Genomic DNA, 23,764 nt, shown 5'->3' on the forward strand with positions numbered 1-23,764 from the left:
TTTCAAGCAATTTGCGCCCCGTGCTGTGCAACTGTGTGAAGGAGTAGTTCTCTGACTCATGTTGCGTGCTAACCAAACCAGAAAACTGACATGTTGCAGTGTATCGCCCTTTGTTCTGCCGAGCAGCTTTGCTCGTTGATCCCACGGGACTAAATGTGCCAACGACGATCAGACGACTGTATTGCTGGATGTGCTCAGCTGAGATGAATCCTCCACATATTCTATTCGAATACCATGCGAATATGTCTGGTATTCGGCTCATATCGGAATTGAATAATCGACATTTAATATCTTCCGAACATTCGGGAGCCACCGAGTACCGTGGACTTTCATAAGTCAAAGCGTGACATACCCACAATATCTGAGCAATGCATTTGACTATCGATTTTTTACTTTCTAGAAAAGAGTACATGGTCGTCCTCTTCATTTTATTCTACGTTTCTTTTTTCTTTTTTTCTCTGCGTGGACCTGTCAGATTCGGACGCTGTTGGCTAGATTGTCGTGCGAAATTCCGCAAATGGGCTTTCTTGCGTACCACGTTTTATCAAAACACGATAACCAACCACCTATTTTGATTAATCACAATGCAAAAGTAAAGAGTTGTTTGTATAAACGTTTATGGTTGATAAGGTTTATAGTTCCAAAGCAACTTAGGCTATGGGGCCCGCCGTAGTGGAATGCTTCGGAAATTTTGACAGCACGGGGTTATTTGCCGTGCACTGACATCGCACAGCACATGAGCGCCTCGCTTTTCGCCCCCATCGCAAAGCAGCCGCCGAGGCCGAGTTTCAAACCCACGTGCTGCTGTTCAGTAGTCAAGCGCCAGTACCACTGAGTTACAGTGGCGGGTCGGTTGTTTATTTGATCATTCCGAATAGCGTTTGACACTAAATAGTAATGTCAATGATGTTCTAGTGTCACTTTCTGTGGCGCGCTGTCGGCGTCCAAAAGCGAAGCTCAACAGGGTACCAGCGGCTGGAGAGAAGTTTGGAAACCGAAACTCTTCAATGTGTGAGCTCCATCATAAGAAATTTGCCAGCCGTGATACGTGGTCATTCCAACTTACGTCATTTCGCAATGGAATCCCGAAGGGGGCATAGTCAAAGTGTCACAGTCACAGTATGCGATAATGCAACAGTCCCATCTATCGCAAGATGCATTTCAGCCCGTGCACATTTTAGATGCGCGCAATGCCAGGCGTGACGAAGTCAGGCGAAGGTCCTCTCGTTATGCCTAGAAACAGCCCAGCTGCTTAGTCCCGGTTTTTTTTTTTTTTTTTTTTTTTTTAGGCTCACCGGTAGCCCGCGGCGATGGCGGTTAGAGGCCACGTACTCGCTTGCCTTTAAAACCCTCAGCGACACGCACTTTTATACGCGGAAGGGCACGTCAATTGTCTTTCATTTTTCTTTTAGAAGCAGTCTCGAAGTAAGAACGCCAATGTCAATGTTTCTTGTGTGCGTCCTCGTTCATTCAGAAGGGCAGAAATCCACGCTCGTCAACAGTGTGCTCTGTGCCTGCGATGACGCCTCCTCGCAAGACTTCGCCAGATCTTTGCATTTTTCTGCATTCTTGGTTTCCTAAAGGAAAAAGGGGAGGGAGTGGTTGCCGGGCAAAGTTTGATAACTTGGCCTTCGGATAATTTAGGTGCCTTCGTGCTCATCATGCCTAAATATATAACGTTATATAATCCCCCATAATTGTCATGCAATTTATAGGTTTCATGCTGTCACTCATTTTACATGACTGCAGTACGCGTACATGACTGAATTACTGCAGCGGTGATATGCTGTCTAATAAAGAAGTATATATTCCTTTAAATGTATTTTTTTTTCATGATGCTATGCAAGTCTGGATTTGTGCAATTTCCTATACAACGAAAAGAAAGTTTGGCCGTTCATGATTTCTGAAACGTTTTATCACAGCAAAAAGACATATTCTGTATTCGAAAACATTTTTCTTCATATATGTGCATTCGACTCATGTTCCAATATTTCAGTGTTTCTGTACCTCTATTTATCATGTTTGTTTTTGGCTATTTCAATCGACCTGTATAGCTACCGCTCCATATATTGGCAGGACTATACATGCGTCAGCCAGTCGGATGATTACCAGTCCTCATCTCGGTACGAGCTGAATCTGCACCCCAGACCGGCACAAGAGTAGAGTCTGCGGTTGCCGCTGGTGGGCTTCGACTCTTGAAAATATCTCCATGCCCACATTTTACGCTGAACACTTCTGAAGTTTTTGAAGTTTATGCTGCTGCTTTTGCACTATTGTCTGCGCTTGCCGGAGATATAATAATGCATTTAGCCGTACAAGTAAGTAAGTGACATTTTCTCTCTCTCCGCATATTCTCGTGGTACAATGTCTGAAAGAAACCAATCGCGCTCTTGAAGTCATTTACTGATGAGTGTCTGCTCCATTTTCATCTACAGGATAGGCTTCACACAATATCTATTTAATATAGCCTATCATAAATGACTAAATTCCCATTTCTAATTTACTCGGTCATCATCCCTTCAATATGCAATTAGCGAATCTGCCGCTGTTCTCCAGGTGAAGTGTCCAAAGATGCGCAGATTTTGAAAGAAAAAGTATGAATGATTAGGAAGGTTAAGACGGGAGCCTATATGGTGACGGCATGATTGATCTGTTCGGATAGGGGAGCCACTGGCGCTGACGGGTTCAGATCGTGCAAACGGGTAGCGTGATTCAGTTCGTGAATCACTGTGCGGCACGCCCTGTAGCCCTTCTACACTATACCTATTCAATTCAGTAATCAGAGCGGGATACGCCGAACCACCTCTCCCTTCAAGCCCACCCTTTGCTTTGCACCTTCTCTTTGTCTTCCCTCTCCTTTTTTTCTCCTTCTTATCTACTCTGATAATTGAGAACGGAATTTTGCTCTATCCAGTTCTCAACCTTCGAACCGATGGTTGAAACGGAAAAGGCAAACGAATAGACGGACGCGCATATTTTTTTCAATATAAAAGTTTTAATGCTCACGCAATACAGGCGAAATATCATTTCATGAAGGTATGTAGCGAGGAGGAGAAAGCGCAGGAATTAAATTAACTACAGATCAACTTGTCAGTGTTGTGCACGTGTGGTCCACTCTGTGCGTCTATTTCTTTTGGCATTTGGCATTTTCTGCCAAATGAATCAATTTCGTCCAATATTATCTATCTGGCGTTTCATTTCAAGCTTGGCTGTATTTAAATCAATTCTATATTTTCCATCTCACCAGAAATATGTTGTAACAAGTCACATTTTCTGAGGCTGACTTGTCCGGTATCCCGTTTCACCTCCTCGAAGGCAAGAATTAGAAGATTGGCATCATATAGTCTTCATGTAAGGGTCCGTAGTACTCACATTATAATAATTAAAGACGAAAAAGAATGCAAATAGGTTTCGCGAGACAAAGCAGGGAAGCTGTTTTCAGTGAAAGTAAAGTGACAGCTCCAAATGTATTTTCATCATGTGGTCTTTGTCACAATACGCAATATTTTCAGTACACAACTTCTTTTACAATTCCCTCTTAACTAAACGCTTATGCAACTGTGGAATAGAACTCAAGGACTCCTACTCAGCAACCGAAAGCCTAACCGCCTGTACCGCTGCGCGAAATACAGAGAAATCTGACCATCAGATAGAAACACCAAAGTATAACTACAGAATCATCTCATTTAGGAAAGCAGAACCTTTAGTGTGTAAAACATATCATCTTACTTTTCCTTGTTCTGCCTTTCTTAACTTTAAAACGATGTAGTTACGGCTGACTCTCCCCCCCTCTTGAAGAATAAAATTGCTAGTTCGGAGAGGAAAAACTGACTTTTCATTACGGACAAAAAGCACCTCATCATCATATATTCAGGACCTTAGAAAAGAAGCTCGGCTGAACACGAATGTAGAGAACAGAAGAATGTATTTCCTAAGCAACGCACCAAGTAAAAACCGCGTTAGCGTATTTCTAGCAAGGGAAACACTCAACAGCAGCTTTCCACTCGCAACTTGCAAACTCGTGGCGAAGTGAGGTGTTTTCTTCCTGCCTCGTTGAAAGTTGGCGGCAGATATTTGAAATGCGGCTTGCAACATATCCCAGGATCCCCGGCTCAAATTCTCACGTCTGGAAGATTTTCTTTTGGCGAAAACAAGGCCTGCGCCATGAAAGCCCGAAGCTCAAGCTTCCTGGTTCCTTCTCTCCATAAAAGTGCCTCGCACAGCTTCCATCTCCACGCTCCTCACAGATGGGGCTGAACCAGTGGCGCCCAAAAGGCCTACAAGGCGCCGAGCCCTCTGGGTAGGTCGGCGTCTCTGGTGAGCGTCACTCGGGCGAGAGCGCAGAGCCCGACGCGCCCGCTCCCGATCCGGCCTGTTCGATCCGGCAGCGCTCCTTGTGACCCAAGTCACGAAGGGGGCTACCCCGTGCGCCTCGCACGGGGGGAATTATTTATGACCACCAATATTCGCCGCGTCTTCGGGAATAATGTAACTCCACGCCCACTATCCAGGGGAGGTCACCGCCCAAGCAAAGCACAAAGCGAAGCAAAGCCCAAGGAAACAAAGGAGTGCGTGTCGATAAACAAAGTGCGGTGGGAAATCGAAACAGTTGCACCAGCGGCAACTAAGACACATATGCGGGAACGCAGGCAGACTGCTTTTGTCGACGTTACCTTCACCGACGCCGCCTGCCCTGACCAAAAGGCGTTTGTTCTTTCGCCTACGCAACGTGACCATAATCCGAGGAGTCCGACGTGGACTGGCATGTAACGCAGGGGCTGCCGCTACGAAGTGGATCTGTTCCCTGTATCTTTTTCTCTCTTTCTGCCTTTCTCGTTTGGGAAAATCATCGAGTTCCCGTAAAGTCCGTCCTCTCTAAAAAATAAAGCTCCAGGGAACGATCGCCTGCGCATTTCTATGACGCTGCGCCTGGAACGCTGTTAACCCTCCTGTATATGTTAGTCCTTCCGGCCTTCTTTTATCCGATACTTGTGAACGTTGCTGCTATGCGATAAATACTGTATTATCAAAATACCGGACTTGCATGACAGTTTCATTTGACTAAAATTAATCTACCTTACTACTGGAGTAAACGCTTTTTGTCTCACTTGAATGCCAAATATCCATGAAGTATTTTCCGCCTGCCAGCCGGTTTGTTCGTGCAGTTAACCTCCTCGCCTTCCAGCTTCCGCTTTTCTCCTTGTTGAGGCAAAAAATGTTGCTTGATAATATATTCCGCCAGTTGAGGGAGGATCTAATGCTTGAAGAGAGAACACATATACTGCAGCAAAGAACATGTTTGCTTATTTTGTTTTTACCTTTTTATACGTTTCCTAATAAAAGCTGAAAGGAGTGACATGGCCGTTCTGGTTATGGTCACTAAGGCTTACTTAAAGAACAGAGAGCAGCGCCTGTGTCGACCTTTGCAATGGTTTTTAGTTTTGTTCGCCTGGTGCTGCTCTTTAGGCATATAGTGCCAACTAGCGGGACTCCTTGAGTTTGTCACTGACGCAGTTTCTCGTGCACTGGCAGCGTGCCTAAATATGCTGTAAATGTCGCTCACCAAAGTGCCCTTATTGTCTCAACGCGATGACATTAGAAGCCGTATCACGAAAAAAAAAAAAAACACGGTCTAGTTAGTAACAAAAATCGCTGATTCCTAGAAACTATGATGGCAGCACAGAGTCATATGACACTATGATATAAGGTGAGTGACGTCGTGTAGCCACGTGACACAGCCGAGTTAGCAGGGGCGCTGGTCCCATGATATGACTGAGCGCGGGGGTGAGCAGCTGGGTTGCTGTTGCGAGCAGCGCTTGGTTGAGTGTAGACGTGTCTCGACAGCTTGCCTATCAGATTGTAACGCATGGAGACCGAATAGACGCTCATAAAACCACGCCTAAAGCTCTAAATATCTGTAAAGCAAGAAAAACCCGTGGTCTCAACCTTTTGACTTTTATGAAAGCAGTAAGGACATTATTGAAGTGAGACGCAAACCATGCAGCCTGACTACACAATTTGAAATTACACCACATATAAGTATATAATGAAGAAAATGGCGACCGGATACCCGTTGCAACGACGTGTTCGCTTCGAGCATGTACGCGTCGTAACGTCTTACTGTAGCAAAAAAAAACTCTGTCACTTCTGTTGAGATAGAAGGCGGCTTGCACTTGAAAGAACGTCAGATTTAACGTGTTTCCTAAACCCGGATATCAAACGCAGTTCGTTCTTTGCAAAGGTTGGTGTCGTTTATTAATCCCGCTCACTTGTGGCAAGGTATATATATATTGCACACTGTTTAAATGAAAGGCTGAGACAGCATCGCTTGGCAGCAGGATCTATAATCAGCTGGGGGGGAATCTCGCTGGTCACTGTAAGCGGTGCCTTATCAAAAGATACCCTGGTGACCCAAAGCTCATACCCTGCATACAGATCCTTCAAAACACGCTCGTGCTGGCAGCAAAAAAGACGCAAACAGGAACAGAAATTTTCGAAGCCCCTGTGTATAAACAAAGAAGGTCAAAACTGTGTCAGCACTCCATCTGTCTATCTGTCTGAAAAAGAGTCATCGTACCTCAAGTGCACCCCCCCCCCCCCCCCCCCCTTCCCTGTGCAAGTGTGATGGCCACTTTAAGAGCTTATATGTGACGTTTTTTCAATAAACCACAGTTGAAGACTAGCGTCTTTTCTGCTCATATCTGTCCTTTCTAAATTCGCTTGTGTTCTATGAAGCGCTAACAAACATGATTTCGAACGCTTTCCAACTCGTTCAAGTTTCCGCCTTATTAAGTATCATGATGCCACAGAACGGCTGGCAAGTCCTCTGGCTTGTTTGTGCATAAAGAGTTTCCTTTTTTTTTTTCCTGCCCTTGTTCTTTCTCAGTCAAAAACACCCTCATTGAACACATCATCTGGACGGCCCTGAGCAAACTCTGTCGTGTATTTTCTAAATCATCAGCCCTCTTTAATAAATGTCGCGCCGTTTTTTTCCTTCACTCTTTCAGATGAGGTACATGGCTTGCGTGCTCAACCTAGTCAGGGTAAACACGTTAACCCATTGCACTGTTCTACCGTAATTTAAGTTTCTTCTTTTCTTGTTAGTGCTGTCTCATGCGCCGTTTCTAAACAAAGAGTTGCGATAAACTTAAGTGGGCAGTCGAGAAAATAACTCCAGTGAATACATTATGCACATTCAGACCCGGGCTGGTTTGTGCGAATGCCTTTTAATCTCAGAACACGTCAGCTAGTTTTATGTTATAAAGCAGCTGTGATGCGCCCCCCCCCCTCCCAATAAAAAAAAAAAAGAAAAAAAAAACTAACCAAAACTACAACCTTGTTGTCTCGCAGGCCATGTAGGGCCTGTAGGTGGAGCGAAGAACAGTGCATTCCTTTCTGCGGGTAATTATAGAGTTCCCTACATTTCATGCCTCGGCAACTCTTTTTGCCGATAGTTCTTCTGGTGGGGCACCGCAACGATTCCGGATCTGTGGAAGCAAAGAAGGCTAAATTTGTGAAAAGTGCTGTTAATAACGGATGGGGAAAACGTGTTTTATCTGGAACGATACTAGAAACTTGGACTATCAGAGTTTTATCGTGCTAGATTTACATTGCGTTTAGAAGCAACGCTGGTACTTTCATCTATTGGGGTTGTTATTTTGCTATTCTTTTTATACCCCTCCTCCGTTCCACTTCCTGTTTTTTCGCGCTGTCGCTTTATCATCATCATCATCAGCCTGACTATACCCACTGCAGGGCGAAGGCCTCTCTCATATTTCTCCACTTAACCCGGTTCTGTGCTAGCTGCATCCACTTGAACCCTGCGAACTTCTTAACCTCCTCCGCCCACCTAACCTTTTGCCGCCCCTGCTACGCTTTCCTTCCCTTGGAATCCAGTTTGTTACCCTAAACGACCATCGGTTATCCTCTCTACGCACTACATGTCCTGCCCATGCCGATGTCTTCTTAATTTCCGCTAGATTGTCAGTAACTTGTGTTATTTCTCTGACCCACTCTGCACGCTTCCTATCTCTTAATGTTACCCCTACCATTTTTCGTTCCATAGCCCTCTGAGTTGTCCTTAACTTAAGTAGAACCCTCTTGGTTAGTCTCCAAGTTTCAGCCTCATATACAACATTACAACACTTTATATAACACTTTATACAACTTTATACAACATGTCAAACCAAGTGGCCAAACTTTCGATTCTCAGTCAAGAGATTTATAGCGCATCGGGACCGTTTTCATGTTTTAATTAATGGCGCTTATCATGCACTGTCCTTTCTTTGTGCCTTGCTTTCGCACTCTGTTCACGTATAGAAGCGTAATACTTTAACAACCCCAGCCCTGCCGGTTGCCATCAGCCTTCACTAAAGAGCACGCAGTTAAAAATGTTTTCTCTAGCGTTGCTAGAGTACGTTAGACAAAAGCGCTTGACCAACGAGGCAACGTCAAACTCGCAAGCCTGGCAAAAGCACGACAGAGAATTTCACTCCTAGAGAGTGTTATCTGAAGCACAGTCCAGTAACGTCGAAATTTGGGCTAGTTGATAGCTATCCATCTAGAACAGCACACATAAAACACGAAAACACAGAGAAGAGCAGGACGGACAAGAGCGAAATAGCAACTGATGCGTGGCCGAAGAAACACCTTCCACTCGGTGAGCATTAGCCAGAAAATTCAGCACGTGTCTAAAACATAAAACCAAATCCAAAACATGGCGTAGTTGTGCTAAGAACATATAGAAGAACCCCCCCACCAGTAGAGCAAAAAACAAACAAACAAAAACCTAAAACCGTAGTGTGGCCAAAGCAACCAATCGGTACATGAGAGAAGCGAAAACTGGATGAGTGTGCTACAAATTCGGCTATCAACTACCCAGGAATCTGTGTTCGTTATCTGGCAATAATACCGACGCAGAACTAACGCACAAGTCGTTACCTGCGGCGATTATGTTCCAAGCCTCCAATATCTATCTGCCAATTATTTGCCTTTCGCGCCAGAGGATGCTTGTCGCTCCCAAGTGGGGCATACACCCGTCTTCGCAGTCCTTGCAATTATTGGAGTGCGAAGGAAGGTTCGAACTATGACCTGCCCTTAATGATGTAGCGTGGTCGCGCCACCTCTCGTTCGCGCATTTCCCCGTCTGTCCCACGCAAAGAAAGAAAGAAAGAAAAAAAAGGAAGAAAGAAAGAAAGAAAGATCAGAATATTGAAACGCTTTCATGGATGTTTCAAAATTATTATAATGGCAAGAAGAAAGTTTCTAAACAACCGATCGTGCATGCAGTAGGCACAGAGTCGTCTGTTCAAACTTCACTCTCCTCCGCGAACCTTCAGGTAAGCTTATGCTTCAGTAGCTATCAGATTTGAACCGGAAACAAAAACATGAGATTTTTGGGTGGTTTTATTAGGTTGTATATGTACGACAGCGACCTGCCCATTTTGCTTTGACACGGCGCCTAGTGACATCATCGCTGTGTCTGATAAGCCACGAGGAAAATAACCTCACGCGCAGAAGACTGACGGAAGATGTTATGAACCAGCTTGACGTACACCCTAAGGATCGAAAATTATTGCATTCTTTTAGCATGGGATGATAGCTTTTTTACAGATCTTTTATAAGACAGGTAAACGCAAGTGAACCAGAATCGCAAAACAAACAACTGACACTAGGAATATACGCCCTATTTCTATTTCGCGACTCGGTAGCGGCCCTTGCGGTGTGATCAGCGCACAGGCAACGACCTTAAACGAAGATGAGAATTATTCTCCAGTCAGTGATTTTTTTTCTGCTGTTTCCACGCTGGTTGCCCACCAGAACTTTTTTTTTTTTTATTGTGCGAGGCCATTTTTACCTGGTGCCCGCTGTAAAAGAGATAACTCGGCAAATGTAAGCCTCAAAGTTAGCTAGGAATCGAAGATATCTGTAAGGTGACGTCTTTGCTAAAAGTAGCCAGATTGCAGAGTCTGCTTGCTGTGTTGGTTAGACTTTATCGGCGGAGCGCATACGATGAAGACGAGAGGAGACACAGACACAGCGCTGTGTCAGTGGCCCCCTTCGTTGTATGCGCTGCACCGATAATGTCTGCTTTATAGCCGTGTAATGGAGCCTTCAAGGCACCCTCAAAAGGCCGAGTAGTTCTTAAAAGCTGAGTGCGAAGGTTGTTCTTACTAATGAACTTATTTAAGGTTGGATAGGTGCCGTGAAGGAGCTTTTACAAGGCCGAGAAGAAACCTTGCAGCCTGCTTACTTTTGACAAAGGCAGTACAGGTACATCTAGGCCGAGTAGTTCTTAACAACCAGTTCGCACAAAAGGAAAATTATGAATTAGTTTACTAGGGTTTAGTATGAAATATGAATACTTTACACCACGAGAAATGTTAGCAAACAGAAAGTGCGTGCCTCATGCGTAATAAACCGTATTCATTAATTGATGCTTAAACTGTATTGTTTTTCGTTACCTTATCACACGACGTTCTACTGTCGCGACAAATTCGAAGCTTTTTCGACATATTTAGGTCTCCCACTTCACAAAAATATCATGATAATCCTCAATATTTAAGTAATCCACTCGCGACACACATTTCGACGCTCGGATAATAGCAGAACTGTTCTTATGTAGACACCCTTTATACCCTTTATTTACATCCATTATTGCGAAAAAAGAAAAGATCACAGCCCCACACAGGACTTACTGGGAGCTCCCTAGAGTACATCGGTGACTGTTTATTTCTTGTCTTTTTTTTTTTTTTTTTTGAAATACTGACTTTTTGTTACAGGCCTTAAATGGCTCGACCATTATGTAAAACACAGACGTCATCGTTCATTTCCTAAAAACAGTGATAGGCACCTCGAAAAAATCAGGTGCGCCATCGCATAGGCCAAGGCGCAATCAGATATCGAACATGCATTTCCGTACGATCAGATATTGTGCATTGAGATGCGACATTTCTGCGCACACCAAATAGGTATTCTCCGATAGAGTAGGCCTTCGATCGAGCGTCATCCCTTCAGGGAAATGTGCCTTTCTCGCAAGCCGTGCCTACCCATGGGGCACGCACAAGCACTTCGCGAGCATTACCGGCGTATAAACGCAGATCGTGCGGTGACAGCCGCAGAAATCACTGGAACACACGTTTCGCGATCGCCTAAGAACCATTTTTTCGCGTCATTTTGTGCGCACTTGTCTGTTCAGATTTGAAGGTGTGTACTTCAGTGCTAACTAAGCTGCTTGCACGCGGATTATTTTCGGAGGAACACTGCAACTAACTCATAAGCTTTGCTAAAGGAACGATTCCGTACCGTGCACTGTCATGTCTGTTGCGAACTAAGTGACCATATCAAAAAGCTAGGTAGACGAATTAAATATATTTTAGCCTGTTTACCAAAATAGAGGTATGTGTTGTAAACTAACTTCCTACTTCTTCGACCTTTTTCATTGTGCATTTATGAATTTTAGCAGTATTATAACATTTTTTTGACGCCGCTTTTGGTCATTTTCAAGCCCGCGTGTTTTCAAACTGAGCCATGTATGTTCGCGATATGCGTTAATTAGTTATGCCTTGAGTTTATAATGCATAGAGAAAAGCCTTTTGAATCCCAGCTGTTTCACCGTCAGCAGAACCTCGCCATTAGCTGTTTGACAACGAAGCAAGCTTTGATTGAACTGAGGGCCTATGTATGTACAACTTCTGAATTGATTTGGGTTGGTTTTGCTTATAGGGTTTAACGTCGCGGCCATAGTGACCGCCACCGGAAAATTTGACCATATGGCTTTCATCAGCTCGCATCGACATACGCTGCTTTTCAACATCAGCACATCAAAGGCCATGCTGGGAATGAAGTCGCGTCTTTCGGTTCCACACTCGAGCGCATTAACCGCGTTGAGCCACCGCTGCGGTACTCCTCTCAGTTCTACCAGCTCAACTGGCTGAACTCGTTCACGTCACATGCTACTTGAACTTTGATGGGTCGATGTTTCTGGAAGGTGACGAAAAAGGAAATGAACTGTGTCAACAATTATCATTATGCGATAAGAATGCGTTAGCATTGGATCTTCTTTTCGGTTTCACGTTCCCCAGAATTCTTTAATTTAGTACAGGTTGTTAGTCCACGTTTACAGCGCAAACTGTTCAGCAACTTTTGTTCTTTCTTGGGTGATTTATAAGCGCTATGCATTTTTTAAAAGTCAGTTCTGGTTAATGATAGCGGGATAAACTGACAATACGCCAGGAGAAAAGCCTGTGTCAACGTGACTAAGGCCATAAGGTCACATAGTGGCCTGGCAGGTGACAAGAACCGCTTGGCACCTGCCGCGTTTGACAGATGGAAAAGTGGAAAGAACGAAATGTCCTTATTAATTTGTAAGGGCGAGGAGAAAGGGACAGCTTGAAAGGTGGCTGCTACGGGAAGAACCCCTCCTCCTCTCTCCTTGAAAATTATGGGGCGAAACTGACACTGACTTATGTTGACGACAGTGGGCCAGGAAAGAACGCGAATCAGGGACATCTTAGTAAAAATAATGAAGCACAAATCGACATCAGCAGAGCGTGTAATAACAAGGAAGTGTAATCGACGCTCTTTGAAAGGTAATGAACTGAACTGAGAGAAAACAACCATCACAGGTGGTGGCACATATGTGGGCCGGTGATGTTAGGAGAGTCTGAGGGCATAACCTGGCTCCACCTAGCACAGGACCGGGCTAATCGGAAAATTATAGCGGAGACCACTCAACCGCAATATGCGCCATCAGGCTAGTGCTGATGATAATAATGACTTCCATACACTGAGATGCGACTAATCTGCAAAGTAACTGTACCGATTCCGACTTCCAGTTCTTACAGTGATCGCCTTCCCATTGCTCCTTTTGCTTTGATTTACGCAACAGCGTTCACGTTCCGCTGATGGGTAATGAGGTTGCCTGTAGGTGGAAGCTCGCAAGTGGGTATGCGTATTTAGGGGTGGATTCCCAAAAATTCATCAGTCGCAAGGCGCTGAAGAGGACTCACTCATATAATCAGACTCCGCTCACCACTGAATAGCTTTAGTTCGTGGTGCAACTAAAGGTGAGTGTAAAACATTCCGGAGCCATATTGACAGCCTGGGCAAAAAGAATCAGGCTATTAAAGTTATTCTAGATGACTGTGAAAACTTTTTAGAGGGCGAGATGCTGTGAAGCGTATCACCTAAGTTATCACCCAGTCATTTAAGAGCGACGGTAAGAGTATCCCCAGAATGACAAAACAGCGCAAGACAGCAGAGTCGAAATAAGTTGAAAATTTAAATATCATCTCTGAGAAAGCCCGGCGGCAATTATTCCTAAAGGCGCTACCACGGGAATAGACAAAATTTTAACGAGGCTAATAAATCAACTTGGTCCAGCAGCAAGGAAGCATTTTTAAAACAATTGGAAGCAGTCATATCAAACAAACATAATTCCGGACAGCTGGCTTGAGTGTATTGAAAGTCATCTTTAAATGGGAAGATGAATGGGCTAACATAATATTCTTCCTACCTATTACATTAACTTCGGTTACGTGTAAGCCGGCAATGAACTCAGTACAGCCAAGCGAAGAAACAAACAAATATTGCGGGATTTTTTAAACTGGTTCAGAAGCGGTAGGCGGTGGGTGATAGCCTTTCGTGTCTATCCAATCTGTCGAATAACTAGGGCGAAAAATAGCCCTGTGTAGTTAGCGTTTTCTTTTACTTAACGGGGTCGTATGACTGCGTAAATAGGGGGCTCCAGTGGAGCATACTCGAAGATAGAAGTCTTGGCCGTGACATAATTAAATTTATTACAGGCAAGTTCGGTTTTGGTGAGCCAAATGAAGCTGGGCAGAGGCTAGTAGAGTTTTGTCAAGAAAACAACCTGACCATAGCGAATACTCATTTTCAACAGCACAAGAGGCGCCTGTACACATGGATTTCACCGGACGGTCTGTACAGGAATCAGATCGATTATATTATTTGCCGGCAGAGATGGAGAAGCGCTATACAAGCAGTAAAAACAAGGCCTGGGGCCGATTGTGGCACCGATCATCAGCTTCTTGTTGCCAAAATTAAGCTTCGATTGAGGAAAACGCAGAAAACTAGAAGGCCTTTCAGGTATGATCTGGATCAGATTCCATTAGAATATGCTGTGGAAGTGAGGAATCGATTTCAAGAATTAGATCTAGAAGACAAAGAGCCCGAAGAGATGTGGACTGATGTTGGTGATATAATACAAGAAGTTGCTACTAAGGTAGTTCCAAAGCAAAAGAAATGCAAAAAAGCAAACTGGTTATCTGAAGAGGCTTTGCAAATAGCTGAGGAAAGGAGGATGGCAAAAGGTATGGGGGAAAGAGAAAGATACAAGGTTCTCAATGCGGATTTTCAGAAAATAGCAAGGAGAGATAAGAATGCCTTCCTGAACATACAGTGTCAAGCAGTTGAGGACAACAGCCATTTATGGAACACAAGAGCTCTGTATAAGACAATCAAAGATATCAAAGGAAGCTTCTGTGCTAAGCTGGGCGTGATAAAGGACAAACGAGGCAAGGACCTCACTGAAGCCTCAGAGATAAAGAAGAGGTGGCAGGAATACACAGAAGAACTGTACAAGAAGGACCCGGATGTGCAAACCCAACATAAGACGGTTGTGATTACTGATCTCGAGCCGGGCATCCTGAAGAGTGAAGTTGAATGGGCCTTAGCCAGCCTTGCTAAGAACAAAGCTAGCGGAATTGATGGTATTCCAGCTGAGTTGCTTCAAAACCTCAACCACGACGCTGTTAACACACTGCATACATTATGTCAAAAGATTTGGACAACCCTGCAGTGGCCACAGGATTGGAGGAGGTCAGTTTACATCCCCATTCCAAAGAAAGGCAGTGCCAAAGATTGTTCCAACTACCGCACGATCGCGCTTATTTCGCATGCTAGCAAGGTGATGTTAAAAATCCTGCAAGGTAGGCTGCAGCAGTATGTGGATCGGGAGCTTCCGGACGTGCAAGCTGGGTTTCGCAAGGGCAGAGGAACTAGAGACCAAATTGCCAACCTTCGCTGGATCATGGAAAAAGCAAGAGAGTTCCAGAAACCCATTTACTTCTGCTTTATTGATTATGCGAAAGCGTTTGACTGCGTAGATCACAGCAGATTGTGGCAAGCTCTCCAAGAGATGGGAGTTCCAATTCACTTCATCTGTCTCCTCAGGAACCTTTATGAAGGGCAAGAGGCCACAGTCAGAACTGGGCATGGTCTTACTGATTGGTTTCCGATTGAGAAAGGGGTGAGGCAAGGCTGCATACTGTCGCCCTGCCTATTTAACCTATATGCAGAGTGCATCATGAGAAAGGCCGGTCTGGACAAGTCTTCAGCTGGAGTGAAGATTGCTGGAAAACGTATCAACAACCTTAGATATGCGGATGATACCACTTTAATGGCAGAAAGTGATGTGGAACTCAAGAGACTTCTGATGCGCGTACAAGAAGAGAGTGAGAAGTTTGGGCTTAAACTGAACATTAAAAAGACGAAGATCATGGCGTCTTCCCCTATCAAGTCCTGGAGCATCAATGGACAAGAAGTGGAAGCTGTGACAGATTTTCTGTTCTTGGGCGCCAAGATTACCTCGGAAGGAGACTGCAGCCATGAAATTAGGAGACGCCTGCTTCTGGGAAAGAGAGCAATGGTTAGCCTTGACCGCCTAGTAAAGAGCAGAGACATTAGTCTGCCAACCAAGATCCGTATAACCCGTGCTATGGTCTTTCCAGTTGTGATGTATGGATGCGAGAGTTGGACTGTGAAAAAGGCTGACCGCCGAAGAATTGACGCGTTTGAATTGTGGTGCTGGCGAAGACTCTTAAGAGTTCCTTGGACTGCCAGAAGATCAAATCAGTCGATATTGTCGACCATAAACCCTGACTGCTCATTGGAGGGTCAAATTCTAAAGTTAGAGCTCAGCTACTTTGGTCATCTGGTGAGAAGAGAGGAGTCGCTGGAGAAAGATTTGATGTTGGGAAAGGTTGAGGGTCGCCGGAGAAGGGGTAGGCAGCGAACGCGATGGTTAGATGGCATTCTCGAGGCATTGCAGATGAAGCTATGTGATGTTAAGAAGATAGTGAGAGACCGGAAAGCGTGGCGTGACATGGTCCATAGGGTCAGGAAGAGTCGGACACGACTGAACGCCTGAACTGAACTGATAGAAAATTGGCCGATATAATAAAACTGAAATGACTTAGGAAGAGATCAGAATTGTGAGAAGAATAGAGGTACAGAAAGGACTAAGCCAGGGTTGTCGTTATGAGCGCTCTTTTTATGATTTATTTCAATAATATACAGAGAAGGTTAGAGAAAATATTCTAGGGTGTAATCCCTCGTGCAACTTTGGCGGAGTGGTTGCGGGGCATAAGATCACGAGTTTATTGAACACAGCCAGGCGACATTGCACAATTAGAGCTAGGAATCAGACTTACAGACCTTTATTAAGGCTTGTGGATAAAAAGGAGACGTTCTAGAATTTGCTTTCGGTACCGGCAAGTGAGGTTTGATGATATTTAAGGATTCTAATGATAAGGTGCTAACAATAAAAGGCCGGGAGATACCCAGGCTCGCAGAATGTAAATATCTAGGGGCACGGGTAACGAACGACACAAATATATCAACAAGATTCAAAAGGCTTTTTTTTTTTGTCAAAAAGATGAAAAGTGCGACGATAAGGAAGCGTAGAGCAGCTACGAAGTATTGAGAGGTGTCTGGAAAGAAAAAAAAAAAAGTCGGCACCAGAACAAAATTTTCAGATCATGGTTTTTCGCGTTATGGTTTATGAATACATATGATAGTCAGAAGTAGAAATAAATCGAAGGGCTTCTGTAGCACGTTATTGTACTAAGTACCCACGCCAAAAATACACATGAAGCAGCAATATGTGATTGGCATAATTGGAAGCACGGATGACTGAGAGTAAAATATTGTGTATAGAGCTCCTGAGGAAATTGGACGATAACAGTGCGGCAGTTATGATATTCAAATATGTCCACAGAAAGAGCGTCGACTCAGAGGGGAGAAAATGGTTAGAAATCTATCCACTGAGTATACAGGCTACCAGGCCGGAGAAGTAAGGAGCTTTAAAGAGCAGTTCAAAATCGCTAAGGGTAAACAGTGACTAAGTTCACACAAAACGCGGTCTCTAAACCTGTATGCTAAATTAAAAAGACAGATCAGAAAGGAATTCGTCTTTGATAACTCAAGAGTCGTCACAGTACTCTTTGAATACAGATTAGCGCGTCTGAAAACGCGAAGCTACAAAAGAAAAATTAGTTGGGGTTTAGCTCTGGTTATACCGAGGGCTAGCGAAAGCTAGGGAGCTATGGTTACGCTTGGAAATTGGCGGTGGCTTAGTTCGGCTAGGCCATGATATACGTAGCGGAATCATGTGTGCCTCGCGCTGGGCTACTTCTCTCCAATGCAATCTAATACCATCCAGTCCAATCTAATACAATCCTGTCCAATGCAATCCAACCCAATGCAGTCCAAACCAGTCAAATTGAAACCAGTCCAATCAAATCCAATCTAATGTAGTTCAATCCAATCGTGTCCAATGCTGAGTACACGCTCTCCCGAAATGCGCTGCTGATTAGCCTATCGTCATCACTACTGTCATCCTCACGCTAGAGAAGGGGAATTCAGATGCGCTATTCACGATCCCCCGGCAATAAAGGAAAGCAAAAAACCTGGATGTGGCTCAGTTGGTTAAAGGGCTCTGCTAGGGATCCGAGGTATGGAGGTTCAATTCACAGTAGAGACAATTTTGTTTTTGTTTGTTTTTTTCATGAGGCGTAGCTGCTCATCACGGCGTAGCTGCGGCCACCGGAGGTCTCACTAGCTGTCAAAGTGCTGCTTTTGCAACAATAACATTTTAACCAAGATGATGACCCATCTCAACGGTGCGGGAAATCTTCGGAAACCATGAAGCATGTTTTACTAGGACGCTCGTTTATTTATTCCAATTTAGGTGCACGAACAGCGAGAAGATGGCGTTGCAAGCCCACGACTAATAATTTATCGAATGTACACGTCCGTAGAGTTGATATGTGAGATTTAACTTTGAATTAAAGATTTTATCATTACCGCGACAGTTCAGGGAAAGAAATGTAAAGGGAAAATTGTTGCGTCAATTTAGCTCCACCTCTAAGTTAATATCGCAACAGAGTTAATAGCTCCCGTCTGCGCCTCTCCTTGTACATCCTAATTCGCGTACACGTTCTTCGCAACTCGCCTAATCACTAATCCCTTAATCAGTGAGCCTCATCCCTCAGAAATAATCTTTATCACACAGTCGTAAGCTACCACGTCATGTGCAAAACCGTCCGACGTAGATATAAACCACCAATAGCCAAACAGTACGAAAGTGCCTGCGTGACATATACTCTAGTGTATGTGAGTCGGCATCCAATATACCCTAAGAAGGTTCAATTCCCATTCTGAAAAGAGCTGCCATTTTTGGTGAAAAGTGACTGTACCCCAAACACATTACTATCCACCACCTTGCAAACTTCTGGCCGGTTAATTTAGTCCGGTGGACACAGTGACGTGAAGCTGAGGTGAGACGAACACAAAGGCGCTTCGCCTCACCTTCATCCCGCTGCAGTAGCTATGGTCCAATCAACAAAATGGTGAACCATAAAGTATAGCCATCTAAATCAGCTGGTCGCTTCAGCATGAGTTTTGTGTACTTCCGACTGCGCGGCATTGTTATTTTTTCTTAGCTCCTACGACATTATTATTATTGAAAAAACTGGTCCGACACCAGTTTATTGAACATGCCCTTTCCTTTTCGTGGCAAGGAAGTTTTATTTTTGGGCGTCCCAATCAATGAAACAAGATACTTTTTTCTCATAGTTATTTTACATTCATTCTATTCATACACCAGGAGAAGGATGCTGAAAAGAGCAAACTAGAAGTAAATGTGCCCTCCTTTATGCCGCTTCGCCTTAGACAGTCCAAACTTTCATTTTATGGTACTTCTAAGAAAAATGAGAGAGAGAGCGGGACTCACTTTCCCGCGCACATTATATGCTCGCTCCAATCAGAGAGCCTTTCATTGCAAAGCCACACTACGGCAAGATGAATCCGCGCGGTGTCCTCCGCGCTCGCTTGCTTCCCTTCTCTTCTCCTCGCCCCGCACCACGGTGAAGATGTCATTTTTGTGTGCCATAAGCATGTCGCTTCAGCTTCTCACTTTTATCGCTCTTTGTACAGTGCCTCTTTTCTGTTTTCGCCCATTCACCTCACGGAGAAGCTGTGACGTTCGCCCCCGGGCCAGAACCGGCGGCGGGCTGCCGGGCCGCATTCAGCGTGGCGAACACCACGTGATTCGGCTCGACTTTGGTAACGGCGCCGGCCACGGTGCGCCGCGAGCGTCGCTAACCCTCCGTCGCCGCCGCCGCCGCGGCCGCGATAACAGAAGCGCAGCCCGGAGCCGTGGCCCCGGTTCTCCCCCTCCGGCGGCAAATCAGACCCGGCTGACAGTCGCGCCGAACGCCGTGCCGTCGTCGGTGGCCCCAGCTTGAGCACGCCTCGGGACACTGCGCACGCCATCTATCGCCTCACACTCCGCTGTCTGAGGAAGACGACCAGAAGACGTCTGCTGATGAGACTCCTCAAAGTGCGTTTCATGCTTCCCGCTGTCGTCCCGCTTGTCGACATCTCGTAACTAGCGCAGCGGACTGCTGACACTGCCCTTCCAGCATCCGTGCTGCTTGCGTCGCGAGAATTGCGGTGGCGACCGAAGGGACGAGGCGCTTTCCGAAGGAGGAACTTTTGGGACTGCGTCGACATTACCTCGTGACTCTGCGCGGATAGCAGTTCTTGGTTGGTAGAGCTGCTGCACGCCTCTCCGCGTGACTGCAACTACCAGGAAACCGCGAGCTCAGTTTGCCGGGTCTGTGCATGTCGGGTTAGCAGAGCGGCCAGAATTCTTCTTGCTGTTCTTTACTCGTGTCTCTCCTGACAGCTGCTGCCCGCAGTGATATCGTTAAGCGCTGAGCGTTGGCGTGACACTGAAGTCTGTTGCGTGTGCTGTGCGGTGTCCCCGTGACCGCTCTTGACGTCTTTGGTGACGTGACATCTCGGAATGCAGCGACTGCCAGCTCCGTGCGGATTCCCTTGCTTCCGGAGCCACTGACTGTCTCGGTAAGACCAGCGATCTTTCTCTTCCACGTTTCTTCGTTTTCCCGTAATGTGTGCCCTTTCTGCGGTCTTTTACTTGCATGCTCTGCCATGCACATTGCTTTCTTGTTTTTCTATGTTCAAACTATCTGCCTCGCCCTTTCTGTGACAGTTTCGGCGCTGCATGCTAGACGATGCTTTTTATGAAATAGAAAAGCTATCTTTAAAAGCTCGACATGAATTTAGACGTGAAGATTCTTCTTGCCGTCATCATATCGTTTCAGTTACCCTTCTCTATTCTTCACCTAACAAGTCTACCTTTTCGTTTGAACTGTGATTTTGTTTATAAATAATCACACATGTTTGCATAGGTGTTACAAGAAATAAAGACCTCAAGTAAATAGAAATTTATGTTGCTTGAACTTGACTACAGAAAAACTAAAAGCAGTATTGCTTTGTCCTTATGTTCGGAGATAATGCAGGTGGTGCATCTTTTTTTTTAACCAATCTGCTAAATCTTTCCAGCCATTGCTGAAAATCAATGTTTTATATGGGGAATAATTGCGATGCATAAATTTCGATACTTTATTTTTCTGTTTTCCTCTTCCATAGAAATTAACACCATGGTCTGCAGCACGCACTGGGTTTCTAAAGGGTAAAACGTTCTCAGCACGCCAACAACATGCTGCATGAAAAAAAAAAAAAAAAAAAAAAGAATACTTCATTCTCGGGCTCTCTCAATCATAGAGTTGCATCGGCCACCCCGAAATTATTTAACAAGAAAACAGCCCACTAGACCGCCGCTGCCAGCATAATTAAAGCAAGAAACAGTTCCGCTTTGCATAAGGTGAGAAAACTGATACTGCTAAGATGGAAGGCTAACAACAACAGCGCTGTTATTCTCATCGGTATGTACCAAATTGCGCTACTTCACGTTTTTACTGAGATTAGAAAAATTCTAAAGTCCTCATTTTGTTCGCTGAAGACTTGACCCTAACCTGAAAGCTTATTTATTATTTATTTTTTTTTTAGGAACACGAAATGCCGACCAACCTCTGTGACGTTATTGCCAGCCATTTTTTCCAAGAAGACGGTCAATAAAAAGCGTAACATAATTTTGGAGCACCTTCCTAGCGGACGCGAACTGCACTTACCGAAAGGGCAAGGTAAAGGGCTATTTTTTCTCGTTGAACTGTCACTTTCAGCAGGAACATGAAAAACGTATTTTTGGTTTTAAGCACCCCCTGTGGAATTCCAGAAATAATCTATTTTTTCTTTAATCACTTGCGCTACGAGGTTCTTCATTCAGTCTGGATGGATGTTTCTTTTTGTTTCTTCTTTTTAAGAGGTAAGAGCTCGATATTTACCCTGAGTCGTTCTGTTTAAATGTGGGGAAATGATAGTTCGCTTTGGATACTGGCTTCTGCGAAATGCGCTGCGACCACAGCTGCTGCGGAGAGCGTAACGCGTACTTACCGCGTTGATGGAATTCTCAGAGCGCCCGTGAAAGGTTGCGAGCGGGCTCACCCGCCATTCTGCCGCAGAGGTTAGAGCATGCGCAGTCGCACTTGCTTCTAATTGAGTAGCGCACCTCGTAGTTAAGCAAATGTAGTGATGTCCCTTTCAATTCTCTCCTTTTTTAATTTCGTATTCGGGTTAGTGCTTTTTTTTTTTTTTTTCTTGTCCAATCTGGCCTACGCTCATTCAATACGGAGTGCTTGGGCAGCGGAACGTGCTTTACTATAGCTTCCGCAGGAAGAACAAGCAATATAAAGTCTAATCACGCCCTGCCGCGCAAGCTTAGTTGTTAAGGCGTTCGCGTGCTGATCCCGAAGACACGGGTTCGATCCCGGCCGCGGCGGCCACGCTTCGATGGAGGTGCGACGCAAGACACTGGTGCATTTGTGGGATATATGTGGACGTTACAAAAATCTCACGCTGCTGATATTTCCGGAGCCCTCCACTACCGCGTCGCCGATGTCGCTTTGGAACGTTAAACCATATATAAACCACACAAAACCTGATCAGAGAATGTCATAAAGCAGAGCCATAACAGACGATGGCATCAAACGTGTTTATATTTTAGTTGGCCCTATAAACCGTCCCGAATCAGCTTAAATCTGAAGAAGGAACGTGATAGATTAGTAAGAAAAAAAACCATCAACGAGTTAGCAGTGAAGGGGAGGGCAGAAGAGTTCAGGATCTCGCTACAGAATCGATACTCAGCTCTAACCGAGGATGGCGACATTACCCTAGAAGCAATGAACAATAATTTCAGAGATATCATTACTGAGTGTGCGGTAGAAGTAGGCGGTAGGGTAGTTAGAGAGGATACCGGTAAGCTGTCTCAGGAGACGAAAGATTTGATTAAGAAACGGCAGAATATGAAAGCTTTCAATCCAGCAGACCAGATCGAATTGGCCGAGATATCAAAGCTAATCAATAAGCGCAAGGTGGCCGATTTAAGGAGTATAACATGATGAAAATTGAGCATGCTGTAAAGAACGGCGGAAGCCTTAAGGCGGTGAAGAAGAAGTTGGGCATAGGTAAAAACCAGATGTATGCGATAAGGGACAAGGCGGGCAACGTCATCACGAATATGGACAAGATAGTCAAAGTAGCCGAGGAGTTCTATACAGATCTATACAGTAGCCAAAGTAATCAGGACCGTAACGAGATTGGCGGTAGGGAAAAACAGTCAGACGTTCCACCAGCGACGAAGGACGAGGTCAAGAAAGCATTAGAAACTATGAAAAGGGGCAAATCAGCTGGAGAGCATAACTACAGATTTACTGAAAGACGGGGGGGGGGGGGGGGGGGGGATATCGTGCTAGAAAAACTGGCCACCCTGTATACGCAGTGCGTGGTGTCATCGACGGTACCGAAACCATGAAAGAATGCAAACATTATCCTCATTCATAAGAAAGGGGACTCTAAGGACCTTAAAAATTACAGACCAATCAGCTTACTGTCTGTTACGTGTAAGGTATTTACTAAGGTAATCGCTAATAGAATCAGGACAACCTTAGACTGCAATCAAGCAAAGGATCAAGCAGGGTTTCGGAAACTATACTCTACTATCGATCATATCCATACCATCAATCAGGTGATAGAAAAATGCTCGGAATATAACCAGCCCTTATACATAGCATTCATTGATTACGAAAAAGCATTTGACTCAGTTGAAACCTCGGCAGTGATGCAGGCATTGCGAAATCAGGGGTAGACGAGTCGTACGTGAAAGTGCTGGAAGATATATCTATAGTGGCTGCACAGCAACCGTAGTTCTGCATAAAGAAAGTAACAAAATTCCCATAAACAAAGGTGTTAGGCAAGGAGACACAATCTCCCCAGTACTGTTCACAGCTTGCTGAGAGGAAGTATTCAGAGACTTGAAATGGGAGCAGCTAGGGATAAGGGTAGAGAGAATACCTCAGTAATCTGCGATTTGCTGATGACATTGCCTTGCTAAGCAACTCGGGGGATGAACTGCAAATAATGATTGATGACCTAGACAGGAAAAGTAGAAAGGTAGGCTTGAAAATCAATATGCAGAAGACTAAGGTAATAAGCGTTGAGGTGCCGGCTAGTTGGTAATACATTTTGGAATAACAGC

General features: G+C 44.8%; 1 protein-coding gene across 2 annotated transcripts in view; it reads left to right on the forward strand.

The window, feature by feature from the left end:
- The window catches only part of LOC146198198 (peroxidasin homolog), a 429,069-nt gene that overhangs the window by 78,752 nt on the left and 326,553 nt on the right, over positions 1 to 23,764 (forward strand). Inside the window, exon 1 of one of the 2 annotated variants that reach the window (XM_084593594.1) lies at positions 19,456 to 20,172. The exons of the other annotated variant lie outside the window; for it this stretch is intronic. The gene's annotated coding sequence lies outside the window, so the exon portion shown is untranslated. Of the gene's footprint in view, positions 1 to 19,455; positions 20,173 to 23,764 lie in introns of those variants that run through there. 2 annotated transcript variants of the gene reach the window in all.

The sequence above is a fragment of the Amblyomma maculatum genome, chromosome 2 (genome assembly GCF_055883805.1).
Source record: "Amblyomma maculatum isolate TAMU_Amacu chromosome 2, ASM5588380v1, whole genome shotgun sequence".
Lineage (NCBI taxonomy): Eukaryota > Metazoa > Arthropoda > Arachnida > Ixodida > Ixodidae > Amblyomma > Amblyomma maculatum.